Here is a 23,549-nt window from a genome sequence, read left to right as displayed (position 1 = left end):
CTCCAAGGTGTTATTATTTGCAGACCGCAAGGTCCTTCGTGGGGTGGAGGCCATATAGGGCTTTAAAGGTTAAAACCAGCACCTTAAACCTGATCCTGTATTCCACCGGGAGCCAGTACAGCTGGTATAGCACTGGATGAATGTGATCCCACAGCGAACACCCCATAAGGAGTCTTGCCGCGGCATTCTGCACCCGCTGGAGTTTCTGGGTCAGTTTCAAGGGCAGTCGCACGTAGTTACTGGAGGTGACCATCACATGGATCACCATGGCAAGATCAGGGTGAGAGAGGTAAGGGACCAACTGCTTAGCACTTAGGAACCTTACTTAGGTTCATTAATTTAAATGGATCTATTCTGAGTAGGACTTAGTTGAATGCAACCCATAGAATAGCAGGGAGGAATTCAACATAGTGCTGTGACAATGATTCAACCACAGTGCAAGCTTTTCAGCTTGCTGGATAAAACAACCCCCTCTACTGCCCCTGAACACAGCTCTGAGGTTTCTCCTGCCTCTCTCAGCCAACTTTGGAGGGTACAGGGGGAGGAGAGGGGGAAAGCTCCTGATAGCAGGACACATTAATTGAATCTACCCCACAGGTTCAGAAGAGACTTCAAAGTTCATCTAGTGCAACCCTTTTCTATAATAATAATGATGATGATGATAATAATAATAATAATAATAATAATAATAATAATAATAATAATAATTTTTATTATTTATATCCCACCCATCTGGCTGGGTTCCCCCAGCCACTCTGGGCAGCTTCCAAGCATCTCTGATAGAGAGCCATACAGCCTCTGCTTCATCACATCCAACAAAAGAGAGCCCATCACCTTCTGAGGCAAATAACAGGTACCTTCAAGAAGGTCTACCTAACACCATTTCCTTGTAATTTGAACCTTTGGTAGAACAGAAAACAAATTTGTTCCGTCACCTACAGTATGTGACAGCCCTGCAAATATTGATATATACATAGCATATTGCTTCTTAATTGTATCTTTTCTAGGCTAAATTTATCCAACTCATAAAATCACAGAGTGGGAAAGTATCCCAGTGGTCATCTGTTCCAACCCAAACTCCTTCAACCTTTCCTCAGAGGACTCATTCTCCAGTTCCGTCAACTAGCTGGATCCTTGAGCTTCTCCAGAAAAACTTAAGTTCTTACATTTATTCACAAGAATGCTGATCTCCATCCTGAAGTGTTTGCAAGAATCTCTTTGTGCTCAGAGACCAGCAGAACTACCAGTCCCAGAAAGAAAACACCACAACCACCGCCCCAAGTGGGGAGATTGCCCTGTTGCGCTTGACATTTGCAGATGTTTTTATTTATTTTGCACAGTGTGCTATAGTTTGCAAAACCGGCAGGAAGAGAATGGTATAAGGAAAATGTCACACTACAAATCCTGGTGGCCTCTGAGTTTACCTGCCTCCCCTTTTAATGTTTTGGTTGGGCAAGAAAGTCTCAGGAGATGGCTCTCTTGAGAGAGGATTCATGCACACTCAGATAGGAGTGCAGGATTAGACTGCAGCTGTGTGCGAGAGAAAGAACTACCCATTATCTGATAACATTAAATGACACAGGGAGAGAGATGCTGAAGCTGCCTGGGAATAATTGGAAAATGCCAGTGGCTATATCTCCAGTTGAGATGGTTGTTTTTGTGATGTTTCCCTGAGCATTACATTAACTTCTCCTGTGCTTCGCCTAATGGTGAGAGTTGGGAGCCTAGGGTGGAAAGTTTAGGAATTAGATGAGAGAGCTTGCAGGGCTAGGATTCCTGAGCACAGCTGTTTTTGGAATGGAGTGTGTAATGCCGAGGGAAGATACTGGATATGTTAGAATGCCCCCTGGAACACAAAATACCACTGACAAAGGTTCTATTCTGCATGGATGATCAGTATTCTGTAAGAACAGAACTATTCAGAGTCAAGCAGTTCCCACCCCACATCCCATGCTTGCCACATAATGCTAGTGTGTGAGTGCGTGTGTGGTGTTTGCCAAGATGAATCAGCAGTGGGAAGGTTTCGCTGTTCCCTGTTCACCGATTCTCCCTTGTAACCCTTCCTCCAAGCTGTATTTTCCCCATCCCTCTATCAGATGTCTCAAAGATCAGAAATAAGCCTGAGTCAGAGGGGGCATCTCCAAGGTAGAATCAGTGAGCCGAGGGAGGGCTAAGCATCTTAGCCATAGCTGCCAAGTTTTCCCCTTTCTCACGAGGAAGCCTATTCAGCATAAGGGAAAATCCCTTAAAATAAGGGATAACTTGGCAGCTATGATCCTAGCACCCCATCAATTATTCCCTGCCAAATGCTTTTCCTACCTCCACTTTATCATTAACCAACAAACTTACATTTGATGAAGGTGAGGTCCAATTCTCCCCTAAATTTCCCCTGAAAGGTCAGGATCCTGATATTTGAAGCTTCCTGAGAAAAAGCCTAACCAAGTCTCTACCACTTATGGTTTCAGGCAATTAGTAAGAAAGAAGTGATTCATGGGAGCATAATTACTGGTTCCTTCAAATGAGTGTAATCTTCCAATTCATTTCTTTAAAAGCGTAAAGAGGTTTGTAGTCATGATGATTATAAAAGGGTTGTGACCTGGATAAAACTTCCAGCAAGTTATGGCTGCAAACTCTTGTGCCCCAGAATCTAAAATGCACCTTTCTGCCACTGCCCGGATGGGGAAGCTAATGTGATCAGTGAAGTTTATTAAGGGATAACTAATCTGCATTAATGAGTTTTGAGTATTTATCCTCAAAAATAGAATCTGTATGTTATGCAAAATAGAATAGATAAAAATGTGCAAATAGATTTCATTTGTATGGATTTATAGATTTAATTTTAATTTTGGTGCAAAGTGTAGCATGCACTGGTATAGAATTTCTGCTTATTTCTTTATCATTTTCTTGTGGCACACAGTATATGCAGTTCTTGTTATAACTGAAATTGGTAGCTGAAATTGTTTGAACTGTTGTGTCTTCCCAACCCCACGTTGCTAAAATGTGCAAGGAATCCAGTGTGGATTTCAATTTTGGCATTCGCCCTGAATAAAACCAGTGGGTCCTTCCATGGAGAGGGCTAAAAACACACATACAGTACAGGAATCTGGTGTGTACATTTGAATTGGGACGATGTGATAAAATAGGCTAATTAACTACAAAATGTTGGCATGTAATCATTACTAAAGGTGCTGTGGCAGGCAAGCACACTTTTAAGTTGCTATGCTGCTGCTGCTGCTGCTGTTGTTGTTGTTGTTGTGTTGTTTTTCTTACCTGCCCTTCACCAGAAGGTTTTCAGGTTGGTTATAGCATTTAAAAACGCAATAAAAACAGTGAGAAGCAGCCCCATTCATAAACCCCAATTCAATAATCTATATAACACATTACAGGAAGGATGCCACAATCAATATTTTGGTTTTCAAGCACCATGGTAAATAGATGTATCTTCATCAACCAGGAGAAGCTGTGTTGAGGTCTTGCCACATGCATTTCCGTGAAGAGGGATTTCCCCGTTCATTGGCCTGTCACAGAGAAGACCCTCTCACAAGCCACCCCCCCCCTACCCTAAACCTCTGAGATTGGTGGAACCATCAGGTGGGTGTCCTCCACTAACATAATCCCTAGGCTGGTCCACAGGGAAGGGGGCCCTCTTTTCAGAGATTTGAGATCCAGGTCAATTAGGGCTTTAAACATTACTGTCAGCTCCTTAAATCGGAAACCAGTGCAGCTGCTTCACAGCAGGTATTATATGTGTTCCTGCAGCCATTGCCAACAACAGCCGAGCTGCTGGATTCTGCACCGGTTGAAGCTTCTGAACCATTTTTAAAGGTAGCCCCCTGTAGAACACATTGCAGCAAACATTTTTCGAGGAAGCATGGGACTTTATCTCCTTGCCAATGCCTTTCTGCCGTCAAGTACTTATAGAATTGTAGAACTGTGGAGTTGAAAGAGACTTCAAGGGTCATCTAGATCAACCCCCTGCAATGCAGGCACCACTACTAAAGAATCCCTGACAGATGACCACAGTACCTGCATTTAAAAACCTCCAATGAAGGAGAGCCCACCACCTCCCAAGGGAGTCTGCTCCGTTCTCAAACAGCTGTTACTGTCAGAACGTTCTTCCTCATGTTTAGTCAGAGTCTTCTTTCTTCCCTCTTTTCCCTTTCTCCTCTTCCTGGAGTTTGGTTTCTTCATTTAAAGGCACATGAGGGTCTCTGCCCCACAATAACAGAAAGGCTTGCTCTGCTAAGCTGCTGAGAACACAGTGGCTTATCAATGATGTTGGCAGGGACTCAGACACTGTCATGTGATTACAGGGTCCTTCCTATGCAGGACTGTCTGGGGTAGTCCCAAGTTTTGGGGAGGGTCTCAGTTCCGAGACCTCCTGGAGAGGCTGTCAGTTTCTGGCAGAGTTTCTCAGCTGGAGATGCAAGAAATGTCTATCAAACAGGCAGCCTGGGAGATCCTTCAGCTGCTTGTCTGCAGCTGCTAATCCAAACCCCAAACAGCCTAGGTGTTAGGGTTGGTCTTGGTGAAATATCTTTAAGAGCTGCCTTAAATGGCAGCTCCCCACTGCTAATGCATGGCATTTAGCATGAATTATTTTATTTATTTATTTATTAGCAAAAAGAACCTATCATCATCTGTCATGTCACTATGTCCCGAGAGGACAGGCTGAGCGCAACGCTGCTGTCACTGATTTGTGCTTGGTGACGGCTGGTGATGTTCAGATGCACCTCAGTCGCTTCAGATTTGCCACATCCCCTTCTCTCTCTCTCTCTCTCTCTCTCTCCTCCCCAATCAGCCTCGTAGGAGCCTCTCCATCTTCCCGGTTACACTCAAACATGTGCCTTTTCTTTCCTTTTGGCATCCCTCTACCTGTTGTGCTGGAAAGCCATGTCCTGCTGATCTGCAGCTAACCGGGATGGGGGTGACGGTTTGCATCACTTGAAGTGCACTGGAGTGTGAAAGAGCAAGGCCACAGGAGGGCAATTCTGGAACCCTGCAGGCCACACACAGACACTGACTGTCAGCACTTCCCAGTTAGTGCCACTTCTTGAGCAGCAGTTTCCACTGAGCTATCTATATCCCGGACTCTTCTTCAAGAGCCCGCACAGGGGAAAGCCACAATGGCAGAGACAAGTTCATCTGCCTTGTTCTTCTCCGGCTGTCACCCGGCTTACTGCTTTCCCCTGTCTCCATTTCTCCTGTGTTGCAATTGTCTTAATTTAGCCTGGGCAATTTGCAGACCCTTTAAATCTGCCAGTGCGAGAGCTACACTCTCCGTTTTAAAGCTAATCTCTGCCCTTTTCCTCTAGGTTTGCTGTGTTCCATTTTTATCTAAGATTGAGTTCCAATACAATTTCTCCCCCCCCCTCCAAAAAAACCCCTATGCCTTTAAGCTCCTTTTAAAGATGTACAAATGAAAACGAAGAGAAAATGGCTGCAAAATCTAAGATTTTAAAAACTGGAATGAACAGAGGTGGTGAATTAGTCTCATCACTCAAAACCAATATTTATTTATTTATTTATTTATTATTGCATTTTTATACCACATTTTCCTACAAGGAGCTCAAGGTGCCTTACGGTGTTCTTCCCCACCTCAATTAATCTCCACAACAACCCAAATGATATGTTAACTGCAGTGATGCATTTACCGGTAGCATCACATGTCCTTTTGGCCAAGCAATTATGTGTGTGCAGCTGCAATCATTGCATGCTCTTTCCCCATTTGCCCAGCCTCCATTTCTCTCTGCTTCTTCTATTGTCTCCTATGACATTTTCTAGGTTGAAAACCCCTTGGGGCAAAGACCTGCTGCACTCGTAGAAGCTCCTGTGCATTTTGGACTTCTGTGAGATCAGGAGGCTCCCTGCCACCAGGCAAGCATATCTGTGCATGCTCTCCCTTCTCCATATGCTTATTTAAGCCCTAGTATGAATGGCTGAGCGGGGCTAAAGTATGGTTCCAAACTTTTCAGGCATTAGCTTGGCGGGTGTCTGCTGCAGAGCAAGAGAGCAGGTCCAGAACACAAAGTAGGACTGAATCGGTTTGTATAGTTTGCATAGTAATGAGCTTATCAACAAATAGTATTTTAAAAAACCACACACAAAACGGGGCAACAATATTGCAAATAAATCCACATCAACAACTGTATATATAATAATGCCATAAACTAATGCAAAAGGCTAATGATGCATACAGTTACAGATCTATAAGAGTTTTCTAGGAGACAACAATATATTTAAGGGGGGGAAATGAAATAGCTTCCAACTATATGTCAATATAATAATGATAGTGGCCTGCATTTGTATAAGGGCTACCTCCTAGAACCTTTACATTTGTGGCTTTATGGATCATTAGCCTTTCGTATTGCTTTGTTGTTATTAAAGATACAATTGTTATAAACAGCTGATATGAAATCACTTCCAATATTAGTTGATTTTTCGTGTGTATTTTGGTAAGAACATAAGATGATTCTGCTAGGGCCCCTCTAGTCCATCATCCTGTTCTCACAGTGACCCAAAAGATGCCCAGGGGAAGCCTGAAAGTAGGACCTAAGCACAACAGCACACTTCCCACAGCAGAGATGGACTTTGGTATTTCAACTTTCATCAGCACCCTGTGCAAGGCCAAAATTCAACCCCCATCCCTACCTCTCACCTTCTGTTCTGCTCAATTCACTGTGTCATTCTTGCGATGTCCTGCGACGCCCCCTCGGCTCAGCATCCAGTGTGGTAGAGCCACTCATGCTGCCCTAAATCTGCCTCTTTTGACAGGCATACTGCCTCCAACAGTGAAGGCAGAGCATAGCCATTGTGCCTAACCTTCCAATATTTGATTTCATTGGATTTGCCCAACTTCCAGTGTGATGGGAGAAGGAGAAAAACTTTTCTCTGTCCATTTTTTCCAGGCTGTGCATGATTTGAGGCACTTCTACCACGTATCCTCTCACCTTTCCTCTAAAGCAGAAAACCCCAAATGTTTTAACTTTTTCCTTCTGCTTATGCTACTGCTGGAGACAACATCACCATCAGGGCAGGTATTCACAAAACTGTGTTTCTTGTCTGCATACATAACATGTTTATGTCTGCACATATCAGGGCTGTGATCTCTCATGTGCTGAGTTCAAAAGTCCTTGGGCTTTTCACCTGGGCACTGTGAATGATCTAAGATTGTCAGTGTGGGTGCTTAGATGAGAACAACCAATGATTTCTCTTTAAAAACTGAGGCAGAAATTGCTCTTTCTCAATCACAGCTCCCCAGCAAACTCTGGCTCTTGATTGTGTGAACAAGCCTTTTCCTATTTGGGAGTTAGCTATCTGAGCCACTCGAAAATGGCTTTAGGAGGTCAGCTGCATTGGGTCAATGGGTTAATCTCCCATGCTTGGTTTCGTTTTCCTCCTGTGCATTATTTACCCCTTCCTGGGGAAGCTGCAGGAAATTTAATGCAGAGAGAGAGAGAGAGAGAGAGAGAGAGAGAGAGAGAGAGAGAGAGAGAGAGAGAGATTAGCAGTCTTGTCATGAAGGCAGCAGATGGCCCAGGGCTGCAGCCCAGTCTGTGGAGAGAAGCTCCCTGGGATTCCAGTGCTGATTTTTTTTTTTTTTTTTGTTGCTGCTGTTGTTATATATATGTATGTTTGCAGAGAGATAATTGCACCCAATGATGGAGTTTGCTCGCCCCATCTTTTCAATCCTGTAGTGTGAGTGCTGCTCTATTTTCTACTTGGCTGGGCTTTACTGCAGACCTGTCGAGCCATAGCTCACTCTGATTGATTTTTTCCCCTTTTCTTCTTTAAGAAAAGAGATTGCCAAAAGCTGGCGTTATGGCAATGCAGCCAAAATGCATAATTAGAAGAACTCAATGGGAAAGGGGGGGAGAGGGAACACCCCCTGGGCAGACCAAGCTGTGCCCGCCCTACCCAAGCCACTGCTTTCTTTGCCTCTTGCGAGCCAAGAGTTCTCCCAAATGGTGGCTTCACATTCTCTTGGTTTGGCACTGCAGGCAGGTCCCTTGCTCTGGAATATCTCCAAACCGATTGCGGGAAAGGTAGCCATGCATCAAAAGGTGTGCATCCTTTGAGAGGCAGCCACCCTCTGCTTGGAGTCAGACCACACCCAGCAGGAATAGACAAGGAATTATTGAATATCTTGATTCTAGTTACAGTCAGCAAAGAACCACACACTGATTTCGGCTCAGTGTCATTTCATTATCTGCTGCACGCTGAACAAGATAGGGCATCCTGGCTGGCGATGCTGGCAGAGTCCACAAATTGCAGGCTCATCACATAACTCTTCACTGCTTGTCATACTCATTATTGTTACAAGTTGGGCACCCTTACTTAAAATTCTTACACTCTTTGTAATTAATAATATGATGTATTTTGAACAGATCTCCTGCTTATGCACCTGCTTGGTTTGCATTCATCCAATGAGGCTGGCACATGCTCAGAATTCAATGGCTCTAACCCCTTAGTCAATCTGGATTTGAGAAACTGTCCTTCCTCCCTTTCTATTAGTTGCATTTTAGTCTAGTCTTAGTATTTTCGTGGATTGGTGTCTGGTGGTTTCCTGATTCCAATCAAAATTCCACCCATTCCCACAATTCCCACTTCTACCAAGAGCCCATGATGTCACTGGCATTAGTCTTCACTTGCACATGGAGACAATGAGTGAGTGGGATAAGAAATATAAGAGCCCTTGTGGATTAGACCAAAGGTTCATCTAGTGGCCAACCAAATGCCCATAGGAAGCCCTAAAGCAGGACCTATCATAATTGCACTAGTGACTCCAATCAGCTGACATTCAGAGGCATGCAAGCAGCCAGATATCCTCCGTGAATTTGTCTAACCCCCTTTTAAAGCCAGCCAAATTCACTTCTTGTGGGAACAAATTCCAAAGGTTAGCTATACACTGTGTGAAAAGGACTTTATTTTCTCTGTCCTGAATCTTCCAACATTCAGCCTCATTGGACAACCCAAATTCTGGTATTATGAAAGAGGGAGGAAAAAGATTTCCTGTCCAGTTACTTCACACCTTATATACCAGTAATCTTATATACCTCAACCATGTCCTCCCTGATTCACCTTTTGCCTAAATTTTACAATCCCAAATGTGGCAACCTTTCTTCATAGGAATGTTGCTCCAGCTTTTGTTTCATTTTGATGGCTGTTTTCTGAACCTCTTCCAGCTCCACAATATCTTTTTTATGGTGTGCTGGTCAGAACGATACAGTTTCCGAGTGTGATTGCGCTGTTCTGTTGGCAGAACAGAGGATGTGCAGCACTGAAGCAAGTGACTGCTGTTCAGTGGTAGCTGCTCACAGCCTGACAGGGGGGACAGACACTGCGACTGCCAATGCCACTTGAGCTGCTGACACCTCCTGATTCTCCAGTTCCCAGCATCCAGTCATGGGCTCTGCATTCCAGGATTTGTGAGGCACAGTGAATTTCTGCTGCTCCCAAGTGGCGTTGAGAGAATATACGTGCACCAAAACATTAAGAGCAAATTAAGACTCTAAAAATTAGGTCTCTGTAGTAAAATGGAATTGGTAATCCAAATTGCATTTGAGCTGAAAGGAAGGTGTTGCACATCATTAGTATTGATCATTAAGTTCAGCTTCTATGGGTCAGAAAGGAGCTCCAATTCCCCAGTGATAACAACCACTCAGATATGCAATTTGCACAATGGGGCCTTCTTGATATGGTTACTTACAATAGTATACACAGAAGATGCCCTTGTTTTCTGGGTCATCATTATCAAGGAATCGTGGTTATTGTGTGTTAATTGATTTATAAGCTAGCCAAGGCTCTTTGCTGGGATTGATTCCGGTGATTACCAATCCTACAGGGCAGCTTTTGAAGACAATTGATCTTAAAGAGATAGATAAGCATGCTAAGAAAGGTGCCCAGGTTGACTCTGTGTATGGAGAGATAGTTTCCTCCTAGGCAGACTTTCCTGTGACTTGAAACAATTTGTGGCAGGCAACGCACAAACAGGATTCAACTGAAAAACTTTCCAGAAAGTCTGACATCCATAAAGGATGCCACATGCCCTGAGGAACATTGGATTTCCCAAGCTCCCTGGTGCCTCCAGCCGCTAATGCTGTCATGCACAGATAGTATTCAACTGAAAATCATTTCCAGACATTCATAGAGGGTGCCAGGTGTCTTGGGGAACATTAGATTCCCCAGCCTCCCCGGCACCAGTTATACTGCTGTGCTAGCATTCCAGTAGGTTTCTCCTGCCCTTGCTGCTGTTACTGTACTCAATCACACGTGCTAGAACAATTTCTGTTTACAAAATATTTAATATCTCCAGAGTTCCCTTGCATACAGGAAACTGACTTTCTAAAAGGCTGCCCAGAACTTTTACTGCCCGGGGCAGCGAAAGAAAGAAGCAGTTTTGCTGGAAGTTAGTAATAGCATTTTGCTATTATATGAAGTACCTTAAAGACTTAAGTTGATTTAGATCTTGTTGATCTAGTTAATGCTGACAAGTTGACTTTGCACTGGTTCCTTTTAACTGGATTGGATCAGGGATTAGGATAAACCATCTGCAAGCATTCTCAGTTGGCTGAGCAATTATCGCTTCAGCCAGACTCGGGCAATAGATTTGAGGCAGCAATGAGGAGATTGGGGGGGGGGGATGCAGACACATACACTCTAAGGAAGAAAGATACTTGCATTCCTGTGTGACTCTTTGGTTGGGATAAGTACATCTGGCAGAGAAAGTGCATTGACACAAAAGGGGGTTGGCCCTTCTGTACCAACTTTATTAGGAAAAGAAAGAGGAGACAGAAAATTGGGGTGGGAAGAGAAAAGGGGCAGCTAAAATATTGCATCTTTCTATTTCAGGCGGCATAAATCTCTCAGCTCAGAAAGGGATGTTGTGTGCGCATGAGGGAAGGAGGGAGAGCATTAACGCTAATGCATCACAGTGGACAGGTCATTCCGCTGAACGCAGCTCAGCTCCTGAGCGTTTGGAGATTAGAAGCAGCAATAATTTCTGGCTGCCCTGCTTTATGTTAATGTGGCAGCTTGCGGTTGTATATTTCTGCTGAGAGGGCCACTTCTGCCAGGTTTAATTCTAACTGCAGCGGCAGCATCGAGGGCCCCTTGCATTGAGAGCACCCTATCGCTGGTTTAGATGGCCATCTAAATGAAGTACAGCTTGACTGCTGCCCTGGGCAGGGAAACTCCATTTGCTCTTAATGTGTGGGGTTTGAAGCAAGTTGCAGATGTGGAGTGCAAATTAGAGGGGAAGTTTACAGGAATCCTCAGATTCTGTTGATATACGCATCCTAGTGTACTGAGCTGCAAGGAGTTCCTGCTTGCTCAGGTATGGCCCCATTTGGAAGAAGGTCACTGTAGATGCTTTGTAATATTACAGGTGTTTGTGTGTATATACATAGATGGAGGCACAGCATAAAGACACCAGCAGATAGCCGAAGTCCACTGGGAAAGAAGACCCTTGGCTCCTCTAGCTCCTCTACACACTAACTGGCATTGGCTCTGCAAAATTTCAGGCAAGGAGCATCTCCCCAACCTGCCTGGAGATGCCAGGAATTGAACCTGGGACCTTCTTGCATGCAAAGCAGATGCCCTACCACTGAGCTACAACCCCTCCCCACTGCTCCCACGTCAGATTCCCAGGGAGACAGGCTGCACCTTAAGATGTGTACAAGGCCCAAACTCAACTCTCTGTCTCTTTCCCTGTCTCAATCAAATGGCAGCCTGTTGCCCCCTCCCTCTGACTAGATGCTACACACCGAATCAAAGGCAGAATGCCTCCCAGTATCAGCTTCTGAGGAACAGCAGCAGGAGCATAACTTAGCAGTTCGAAAGCACGTCAAAGTGCAAGTAGATAAATAGGTACTGCTCCGGCGGGAAGGTAAATGGTGTTTCCGTGCGCTGCTCTGGCTTCACCAGAAGTGGCTTAGTTACGCTGGCCACATGACCCAGAAGCTGTCTGCAGACAAACACTGGCTCCCTTGGCCTATAGAGCGAGATGAATGCGCAACCCCAGAGTCATCCGTGATTGGATCTAACGGTCAGGGGTACCTTTAGCTTTACCTTTAAGAGCTCATTTGCATTCGCAGAAAAATAATGTGCAAAATCACACTACAGAGGTGTAGTTTCTTTCTCTCTCTCTCTGACTCAGATTTGAAATAAACATACTTAATGGGAACTGTGGCTTGTCAATCTGGAAACTGTCCTACTCACTCGCCGAGACTCCATGCTTCCAAACATGTAAGGAGAGAAGAGAATTCATGGTGCTCCCACAATTATCCAGTGCCTCAAGCCTCTCCTTCAGGGTTCCTGAGAGTTATAAACTTCCCCAGGAAAGAATCTGTGTAGCCCTGGATAGAAATGGCTTGCCAAGTAGGCTTCATACAAATGCTAAACAGCATTGATGATTACAACAAGTCTTGTATAACCCTGTATTAGGCCCGTGGCAATGGGACGGAGAGATGTAGGTGCTTGCCGTTAAATTTTACTTGTTGCATACTCCAGTTTGTCTGAATTCTGAAAGATTTTGAAAATATCGCCTTTGACCATTTTTAACCCCATACTTCAATAAAATGATTTAAATCTCCAAATGCTCCCCCCCCCCACTGGTATTGGTGCAGGAGAAGGAAGCTACATGGTGGGCTTCTGGCATTACCTTTACAAGGTGAGGAGGAGCTGTGTTGCAATGGCTGTGCTGCAAAGGCAACTATGAGACGGGACCTGCAGGCAGAGTTGACACAGGAATCCCCGTCAATGCCTGAGCAAGAATCCCAGCACCCAAAGCTTTGTTTGCTGAGAGAAACATCTCAAAGACTTGGAGCATCTGAAGCAAGACACATGGGGCTTGATGGGTGTTCCTTTGCATTGTCAAACTGCATGACTTGCCACTGAGTCTTCATCCTCCCGCTTCACCTTCTCTGATCTCATCCCCCCAGTAGAAAGTGGGGGAGAAGGAAGCAGCAATGAGGCAGGACTCATCCCTTCGGCACCCGCTACAACCCTGCTCTTTCTTTCTGCTTCACGACTCTGCAAACACCGCAATAAGCAACAAGTTGAGACATGAAGGGACTGGTCTAAAGGTGCTATATCTGTGCCAGAAATAAGTGCACACTTTGCCTATCTCCTAACAAGAGGCAATTGAAAGTGATATGAATCCTGGGGCTACAAGGCTGCCTTGGGCAAAGTTTGCTGTTTGTTACTAGGTCATGCAGCTGCAGGATGAGAATGAAGAACAGAGGAATTGCCTTGCTAGGTCAAACCAGAGGCCTGTCTAGTCCCAAACTCCATATCTAGCAGTGGCCTACAATACCATTTGGGGCAAACACTGAATTATGTTGTCTTCTGATGCAGGCAGAACCTACCATTTTCTATAGTAAAAGTATACCAAATGTGTGTTAAACGCAATAAAACCTAAGCTGCCCAACCTTGCTGCTTCCTTCTTCCGTCCCCTCTAGATTTCTTCTTCCCCCACCTCACCCCCCAAATGAGGAACAGTAAAAGAGAATCTTTTGCAGTGCTTGTTTGGGTTAGAATAAGCACAGTAGTCCTGCACTGTGCAAGCATTTGATACAAAATTAATCCTTTTCTTGCTAAATTTATAATTTATAAAGAGTTTCTGAAGTGCTAAAATTGCTTAAAGGGCTTTTTCAGGGGTGGAGGAAACTTGTCAGGCAGATTTATGTCACACAGGCCATTTCAATGAACAAATCTTCCAACCATAACCTAAGGTGGATTGTGAAGGTAGTAGACGTATTGGGGGTCTACTGGGAGTGGCTTTGGCAGACTGAAAGTTGCATCGCACAGGAGGAATTTGAGCATGAAGTAGTGGATTCTCTCACATCCCACTGCTGTAGTCACTTTGTGTTCTCTTTAAGTGTGAAAACTGAGAAAAACATGGCATAAGTGATGCTGCCTCATAGTGAGTCAGACCATTGGCTCATCTAGCCCAGTTTCATTTACTGGAAGTTTCTCTCATAGCTCAGTGGTAAAACAAGTGCTTTGTGTGGAAAAGGTTCCAGTTGCAACCCTTGGCATCTCCAAGGAGGGTTGGGGGAAACTCCTGCCTGAAAGACTGGTGAGTTGATACCAAACAGTGAACTCCAGGAGAAACCTCTGGCTCTCCATATGCTGTCAGACTCCAGCTTTGATCAAAAGCAGTCAGCGATGGGCAAACCTATCAAATTTAATTTTGCTCAGTTGCTCTTTATTCCCATCATAAGTTCAGTTCTCCATATTCTAGTTGGAATTTTCTTTTTAAAAATAAGTCCTTATGAAACTGGGGGGGGGGGGAAGCTCATCAACAATTTAGTGTGAATTTCATCTAATATGTGCATTTTGGCAAAGCAATTTGCCTAATACAATATATTTTGTAGGTTATTTTTCACTAATGGATGCATTTTTATGCACACTCTACTTGAGTATATGAATTTTTGTACATGACACTAGACCAAAAAGCTGTTTTGCAAAATTTGCATAGAATCACAGTATAGAATCATAGAATTGTAGAGTTGGAAGAGACCTTGAGGGTCATCGAGTTCAATCCCCTGCAATCCAAGAATCATGAGCACGTAGTCCCTCATCCAATTTGAAACCATATCAGAACCTGCTTATCTTTGCAAATGTGCTATAAGTTTTATTGCTGCACCAGTAGTTCATCCTTCCATTCATGTATTGTTTCAGAAAGTGTGAATTAGGCAAGTTCATCTGTAAATGGAAAGTGAAATGAATTTCTGCCCCACCCCTAGTCAGGGCTCATGGGAGTTGTAGTCCATCAGCTGGAGAGCCACAGGTTGCCCATCCTTGCTGGAGACTATGCTGAGCCACATGGACCAATGTCCTTCTGAGTGCTTAATCTATGATAGCTTCCTTTGTTCACCTCCAGTTTGTCAGGGAGAAGCCTTTTCAGTCCCAATATTCCAAGATCCTTTTAAACTAGTGATGCCATGTACTGAACCTGGACCCTTCTGCATGTAAAACATGTTCAACCACTTAGCTACTGAACCTTACATCCCATGAGGGTGAGGAGCAATGGAAGCAAGGTGTTAATGAGAAATTTGATCAAACTGCATTTACGACTGTACAGTTGTTGTTGTTGTTGCTGCTACTGCTGCTGCTATATGTCTCCATCAATGTACATGTCTCTGTACACAATTCAGATAAGAAGTTCTACCCCAAAGGCTGTGCCAATCTAAAAGTTAGCATTTCTTTGTTTTTCCAGAATTTGTGTTACAACCACTCACATTTTGCTCAGTTTACTGGGGAACCGGGTTCGTGTCTCTGCTCCTCCACATGCAGCTGCTGGGTGACCTTGGGCTAGTCACACTTCTCTGAAGTCTCTCAGCCCCACTCACCTCACAGAGTGTTTGTTGTGGGGGAGGAAGGGAAAGGAGAATGTTAGTCGCTTTGAGACTCCTTAGGGTAGTGATAAAGTGGGATATCAAATCCAAACTACTCTTCTTCTTCTTCTTCTTCTTCTTCTTCTTCTTCTTCTTCTTCTTCTTCTTCTTCTTCTTCTTCTTCTTCTTCTTCTTCTTTTCCACAAAAATGACCACAACTGCAGCAGTGTTACCTGGCTGCTTGAGTTAAATGTTTATGCACTTTACTTTCCCCATGAAAATGTAATGTCAGTGATCAATTACATTGTAAATGCCCCAGTAATCAGAGTAATAAAGGGCATTTATGAAGATCTAACCTGAGTAATGGGGAAATTAATCAGCTTTAAAAATCTGTATTGACTGAGGAGCCACTTCGCTTCCTCTAGAAAAGGAAAGGAAGACCTATGCGTTGGAAATTATAAATACACTCATCAATTTTTTTACAAAATGACATTGCTAGGACTCTGCTTTGTGAGAAGCAAAAACTATGGGTTTGAAGAGCTGTCAGTTCAAGGCCCTTTGCAAGCATCAAGCTCATTGGACAAAAGGACAATTTTATGTGCCCCCCCCCAAAAAAAGATGTGGCAAGATATGTCTGGCTACTTGTCTTCTGCACCCTGAATAAATATTCCTCAACAGATGACACTGCCTTTTCCCCTTTATATATATATAAAAAACCCACATTTGCACAGCTGGAGGTTCTACATGTCTGAATGGGAGAGTCTCTGTGTGAAACGCTGTGGAAAGCTTCAGACATAAAATACAGGTTTGGCCTAAGTCATTATACTGCTTGAGGCAGGGCAGCAAGTGAGACACACACCCAAGTCAGTGTACATAGTACCCAAGGCTGTCAAGTCACTTTGGCACTTGGGACAGAAGGTCTCATGAGTGGCTCTCCCCCATCCAGGCAGTTAATTAAAACCCATTTGTTGTCCTTTCATGACAGCAAATATCAGATGCCTGAGGTGGTAACTTCGCTCCATCTAATGGTAGAGCTAGCCCTGATAAAACAGCAGCTGTTCTTCAGGTCAAAATGGAGATGAACTGATGCAGGTGGATGTAGAGCTCTTATATTCTGGGACAGCCTGATCTGCTGTGGGTTGAAAGTGGCAGTGCTGTTGAGGAGGGATTTGCACAGGACATGTCTAAGCAGGTCCTCATGAACATGAGCATGAATGAGGGAAGAGCCATGTATTCTGGACTTTGCCTCTCAATCTCCCATGAGACCATGGAAAAAGTCATTCACTCTTCTGTGCCACAGACTCCTCCACTTGGAGACAGGGGTTAACAGCTGGGGCATCTCCATTGAGAGTTGAGCTTAAACTTTGGTTGAGGAGCTGAACTACTGCCCTTTCTCCAGTGGCCTCTGCAGCAATTTGAAATGAGTTCTGATAAGTGAAGGCAAAATGAAAGTGGCTTTGCAAGTTTTGCAATGTATCCCTAAAACTGCTACAGAAATAAAAGAAAGGAGCGCCTTGCCTACTGGCACTGTTGTTCATCTGAAATCCACCCACATGCCAGGAGGCATCAAAATGGATTATGTGCTAAATGAGGATTGTTTATATTGATGAAGATATTCCATTTTTGAATTACCCATTAAGCTGGTTGATTTTGTTAATTATAAAAGGGCATACAATATATTAAGATGACTAAAATATCAACACTTCCAGCCTTCCTACTCAGAGCAAGCTATTCCCAGGGGAAAATAGTACAGACAGAGGGATTTAACCCCCTGCTTTTTGTTTTGCTGAAATTCTTTAATTAGTCATTTCTTGTTTGTAATAGCAAGTAGAAAAATCAAGATTGTACATAACTCCTACATCGTTGAGATTATAAGAAAGTTAGACAATACAGGAGAGGATTGAAATAGTTTACCATTTGGTGGGAGGAGGGAAGTCGCAAAGTATTGAATGTATATTGTACAGATGTATTATTGTGTTTGTGTTCAATTGAAATGAATAAAAATTTATTGGTCAAAAAAAATCAAGATTGTTGGCTGATACAATAGAATCACGATAGGTATCATATATTTTAAACATGCATTTACTGATGGTGATCCTGCATATATTTTTCATTGGCCAGGTGTCTAAATGAATCAAGGGTTCCTGGTATGGTTTCTGCCACTGCACCCACCTGTTCATTTGGACTAGAGATGGGGAACCTGTGGCACTCCAGAGGTTATTGTACTCCAACTCCCATTGGCCCACATAGCCAATATTCAGGAATGGTAGGAGGTGTAGAATCTCCTCCCCCCACATAAAAATATATATATTGAGGGCCACAAGTTCCCCAAATGTGATTTGGCTAAATGAGGCAGTGCTGGAAAGTCGCTTTCCCTTTGGGAAGTTAAGGATTAGAATGAGCTTAAATTTGTAGCAACAACGTGCTCATTTTTAGTAATTTCACTTTAAAGCATTACAGTGCTGATCCAAAATTACATTTGAAACCAAACTGCTGAAAAGAAGAGCATATTTACACGTTTTTCTCATTGACATTTTTTTTGGAATTCTAGCAGCTGCCCACCTTTGCTGTACTCTTAGCATTGGCTGGGTTCTGTGCTGTGTGACGGTTCCAAGCTGGTACTTGTTTGAGGAATAAAACAGGCTTGGCACTAGAAGGCTTGGCACAGAACACATGGCTCAGGCTGATAGATAACACTTTTGTTAATAGTTTGTGCAGCAGTGACACTTCCTAAACCAAGGAGCCAGTGTGGTGAAGTGGTTTAGTGCCGGACCAGGGTTCAAATCCCTACTCAGCCAAGGAGCTCCTATTAGGCCTGTCACTCACTGAAATGTTATGCAAAATAAAAATAAAAAAATTCCTTCAGTAGCACCTTAAAGACCAACTAAGTTTATATTTTCGTATGAGCTTTCGTGTGCATGCACACTTCTTCAGATACACCTGTGCATGCACACGAAAGCTCATACCAAAATATAAACTTAGTTGGTCTTTAAGGTGCTACTGAAGGAATTTTTTTATTTTTATTTTGCTTCGACTCAGACCAACACGGCTACCTACCTGTAACTGAAATGTTATGGTCACCTGTAGCTGAAATGTGAAACTTGATGCAATATGCAGGGCCCCCCCCCACCATAAAAGGATTATCGAGAATGAATTGCTATGGCAATATCCATGGCCAAAATATATAACTACAGTAAATAGGAAAACTATTTTCTGTAGTGAGAAAACTGCATGACATTCTTAGACCCCAAGAAGCTGTCGTATTTGAAAATGAATTCTAATTTCTCATCCTAGATGATTTTCCTTCTCACAAAGTATTATGACCCTTTGGTGTGAATTTCTTAATGAACCAGAGAAGCCTGAGAATGGCTGTGGCTGCTTGTGTTGAGTCGATACCTTCCCCTGCCATCTGTCCTGTTGTGACTTGGAGGTTGCAAAGTACTTTTCATACATAGAATGTGGAGCATTCTAGTACAGACACTGTACTTGGAGTCCTACAGCCAATAGGAAAGCAATTGGGCTGAAGGGGAGTTTCACTGTTTTAGCTATGTGCCTTGGCATATAGGTGACGTGGTGCAAGTTGCACATTGAGATACAGCTCATTTCATCCAAGATGTTGAGGCAAGAAACCAGGATGCATGTCTTCTGGGGCCATGCCCCCACGTAGATCACATGATGTGCACGAGATCATGACCCAGAAAGACACTTTACTTCAGGGCTGTGCTCTCATGGATTGGAATGCATGGAATGCATGTTTTGGGGCGCTGTGTGAGATCACAGACCTGAAAATGTGTGTTTTACGGGATGAGAGTGTGGTGACCAAAACCATATATTTCTGGGTAACATGCTCTTGTGTGGAAAAATGGGGTGTCCTGGCCAGGACAGTTGAGGGGTATGTTGTATAGCAACCTGTGCTTTTGCACTTTTGCAAGCATTGCCTAAAAATGGCAGATAAATATGTAATTGCAAATATGCATTTCTTTTCTTTTTTTGTTGCTATCAGTCATAGGTAGGCAATGCTGACCAGACAGATAATGGGATATCATTATAACAACTGCTAAGCAGATAGAAATATGAGTAAGGAAGGCTTACCGATTGATGGCAGCTCCTAGGACCTTCCTAACACTCTGCTGTTGCCACTTTCCCCTATTGCAATGGAAACAAAATAAGAGTAAGGATATTTATCTTTTGTTATATCAAACATTTACACTTATAAAAACAGCAACTTGGGTTATGTGTGTATTCCATAATCTAACACAAGTCAAGGGGATGATTTCTACTTGACTCCGATTAAAATGTAAAGATAAAAAACTGTCAGGTTTTTTTAATTAGCACATTAAAAACAAAGAAGAACAAATCTCTGTGTCTGTGTATGTGCTTGCCTTCTGACACCCCCTCAAAGAGAGGATTGTCTTCTGGAAAGTAGGAAATACATAACCAGTTCTATTTTTCTAGAAAAAGAGATGTCAGGGTTCACCATGAACTTCTTCTCCCATTTCTTAGAATGGCGCTGGTGCCCACCTGAGAGGTGCCAGAACTAGGCTTCTGTGAGCTCCAGCTGGGGGGGGGGGACAACCCTGCACAAACACACTCCAGTTTGGCCAAGGCAAGCAGAGATCTGAGGATATCTGTTTGTTCAGGAGATAGAGGAGCAAGACAAAGTAAGGGGTGGTCAGTTCCCTAAAGCAGGCTTACTCAACCTCGACCCTCCAGATGTTTTGAGACTACAGTTCTCATCATAGCTGCCAAGTTTTCCCTTTTCTCACGAGGAAGCCTATTCAGCATAAGGGAATTTCCCTTAAAAAAAGGAAGAACTTGGCAGCTATGGTTCTCATCATCCCTGACCTAGCTAGCTAGGGATCATGGGAGTTGTAGGCCAAAAACATCTGGAGGGCCAAGGTTGAGGAAGCCTGCCCTAAAGCATAAACAATCGACATAGTGGTTTCTTTAAAGCATTGGAGGTTTTCCCTGTCTCTCTGAGATACTATTGTGTGTGTTTGGAAGGCTGTTGAATCCTCTCTTGGGTATAGAATTCTAGCAACAAGATATCACATTACACTGCAATTAGAGCTGAAAGAATTAATCAATTAATCTGTGTGATTAATATATTAAGTCATAAACTGCACATTGAGCATGTAGATTTTTAATTGGACCTGTTGTCAGCATTATTCTAAACAGTTTAAATGCCACCCCTGATTCACACAATGTGTTTAAGATTATTTAACCAACAATTAAGTATTTGTCAGTTGTTTGGGTCCTCTCTGAAATAATCAGTGTGCTGAACATTAAAATTGAATTAGTTTCCTGTTGTTGTTTTTTAGCACTTATCCTGCATGTCTTTCTTCCAGTATTGAAAGGATGTTAGCATATGACACCCTTTCTCAAGCTGGTGCATATTTTGAAGAAAAAGTGCATCATCCCTGGCCATTAATTATGCTGTCCAACTAAGTGGATGGAGAAAAGGGTTTCTCCCTCACTCATAATAATAGAACCATGGGCATCCAATAAAGCTGAATATTGGAAGATTCAGGACAGATAAAAGAAAGTATGTCTGCGAAACTTGCACTAGCAGGAGGCAGTGATGGCCATCAACTTAAATGGCTTTAAAAGAGGATTAGGAAAATTAATGGTGGACAAGGCTCTCAATGTCTACTACTTCTTATGTTCAGAAGAGCGTTCCGGATCAGGCCAATGTCTCAGTATCCTGTTCTCACAGTGGCCAATCACATGCCTATGGGAAGTCCTCAAGCATTATCTGAGCTCAACAGCACTCTAACCACTTGCAATTCCCAGAAACAGGGTATACTGCCTCTGACAGTGGAACATACCCACCATGACTAGTAACCATTGAGAGCCTTGTACTCCACTATGCAGATGGAAGTAGGAGTGGCCACCATGCAACTAAATTTTCCCAAGGTCACCAGTGGAATTTGAACCTGGAATTTACACTCTAATCAGGTGAAATGCAGAGATTCGTGTTGGCTGGATCACACAGTGTTATCACCATCCCGAGTGTAGATCCTTATGTAACCTCTATTCTCTTTCTTCTTCTTCTCTTTGGTGATCACTTGTAGCCAAGTAAGATTGTCTTCCATAAACATGGTTTTAACAATGGGTCCGTAAGTGACTGTGGAGGCCAATTCTGGATCCACACGTCCTTCCACAGTGATGACATTGGTTTCCGGGTGGGAGTTGATCACGGTGTGGATTTGCCACGCGTGCCTTCCTCTTAGCACGTTTCTCCCTTGCGTCCTGAGTTCGAGTGTCTTCAAAGCCCATGACACCTTTGGTTAAAAACAGTGCCAGCTACACACAAGAGGGAAAGTTGGGCATACCCCCAAGGTTGAAAGGAGCACCAAAAAATCACTATGGTTAAAAAAAAAATCCCCCAAACATATCAGTGAGCCACTGACCATGAAACATTGACTTACTATTGAGGGATAAAAATGGGAAAGTGTTGGTGTATGGAATGGAGTGTCCTGGAGAGGGGCATAGCTGGCAGGCTGGAACTGTGAACAAGGGTACTCCAACATTTGTGGGCTGTTCATTTTAACCTAAAAGCATTCAGGGGGAGAGCAGGGGCAGGGGAGACTTCAAATTTGATTAGAGCAATATCACTGGAGGAGGAAGAGGGTCTCCAATCCAATCCAACCCTCCCTCACAAAGCTTCTGTTATGGTGGAAAACCTACAGGTACCAAGGAAATTTAGAGCTCCCTGTGACTGCATGTAGGTAACAAAACCATTGGGCGTACCCATTCTTTGCCCTTAACTTCTGCATTATACTGTCTGCGCCAAAAGTATATTGGAGGAGAAACTTATCAAGATCACAGGTTCAGCATTCCAGACATCAGACGGAGAAGTGAAGAGGTTTTTTTAGGTAGGCAGTAGTTCTTGAATTATTTATTTCTTTAACTTGCAAGAGTTTGCTTTGGTTTGCTTGTGTTAAAGGTTTGGTGCTTTCTTCCCTTGCTCATGATCACGGCTGGTGTTATACCTTCATGAGCATGTGATTTTTTCCACAATAAAAAATAATAAGCTTTATTAAGCAGCTGCTCAGTACTGCACATATGTACACTTTCCGTGTAGATAATATACAGGTGTAGAGAGAGGGTTAAATACAATGAGCAAGTGCTCCAAGACAGTTTCCTAGTAGTGTGGCTTAGGGGAATTGTTGTGTTGGAAAACCAGGGTTTCTCATCAAGTTCTCTCCTTAATACTTCTATTCCATTTCGCCTGTAAAAAAACTGCTTCAAAACTTCACTGAAGAGCACAAAAAAACAACATTTCTGATGTATTTCCCAGTCCTCTGATATTAGGTATGGTTTCTCCCCCTCCCTCTTATCACATGGAAAGCTATACAGCATCACTGAGAAACAAAGGGGAGGGGGAGCTTCATTTTTGACTCCCCGACCAAATGTTGAAACGCCTGATTTTTGATGTAATTGAAAACTGAGTGACACAACCTTTTCATATTCAGCAGCTCCTCTTGGCTAATTCCCATGATTTGTCATTTTGGACATGAATTTCTTGCTCAGATGGGTTTAGATTTAAATAACATTGGCTGCTATATCTTTCCTGTTGCTTCAGTGTTATTTTTGCCGTGATGGAGCTAAACCAGGTTGTCCCTAAATCTCCACAAAGGCTTCCTTCCTTCCTTTTCATTTATATTGGGCAGTATTCAATGCTAGTCTTACTCAGAGCAGACCTGTTGAAATGAATAGATCCTTTGATTTCAGTTGGGCTACTCTAGGTAGAGCTTAGTTGAAAGTAACACATTATCAACCAATTATCTATTTCAAGAATATGTTCCCATGTTTATTTTCTAGTTCATCAAGATTTTATATTTTACTAGTTTTCTATTACGTTGTATTTTCCTTCTCATTGAATAAGAAGAAAATAAAGGGAGGGGGAATCACTTCTATGGAGCTGAGTACTTAACTGGTCCAGAGAGAAAAGGTAAAGGTTCTGTGACTCATGGGCCTTCACCCCTGCCAGCATATTGGAATGAAACATTACTTCTCTTTAGCAATCAAAGACATATTCATTCTGAACCCAGTTTGAACTAATGAACACTTTTAGCAACCATAATAACATACAGAAGACAGAACAGTTCAGTGCCACACCAAACTCTTATGTTGGAAGAGTGGGTTTCAAAGGAAGTGATAAATGTTTGTCAAAACATGAACTTCTAGTCCTTGTGATTACAA

At 43.1% G+C, this 23,549-nt stretch overlaps 1 protein-coding gene and 1 non-coding gene across 2 annotated transcripts in view; one reads left to right on the top strand and one right to left on the bottom strand.

Moving 5' to 3' along the window:
* The window catches only part of NRXN3 (neurexin 3), a 1,204,733-nt gene that overhangs the window by 639,557 nt on the left and 541,627 nt on the right, over window positions 1-23,549 (top strand). The gene's annotated exons all lie outside the window — the stretch shown is intronic.
* TRNAA-UGC (transfer RNA alanine (anticodon UGC)) lies at window positions 11,548-11,620 on the bottom strand. The gene has a single exon. It is a non-coding gene; the product is annotated as a tRNA-Ala (tRNA).

The sequence above is a fragment of the Zootoca vivipara genome, chromosome 1, assembly GCF_963506605.1.
Source record: "Zootoca vivipara chromosome 1, rZooViv1.1, whole genome shotgun sequence".
NCBI classification, from domain to species: domain Eukaryota; kingdom Metazoa; phylum Chordata; class Lepidosauria; order Squamata; family Lacertidae; genus Zootoca; species Zootoca vivipara.
Note: the sequence above shows the minus strand (reverse complement) of the source record. Positions and strands in the feature narration are given on the sequence as shown.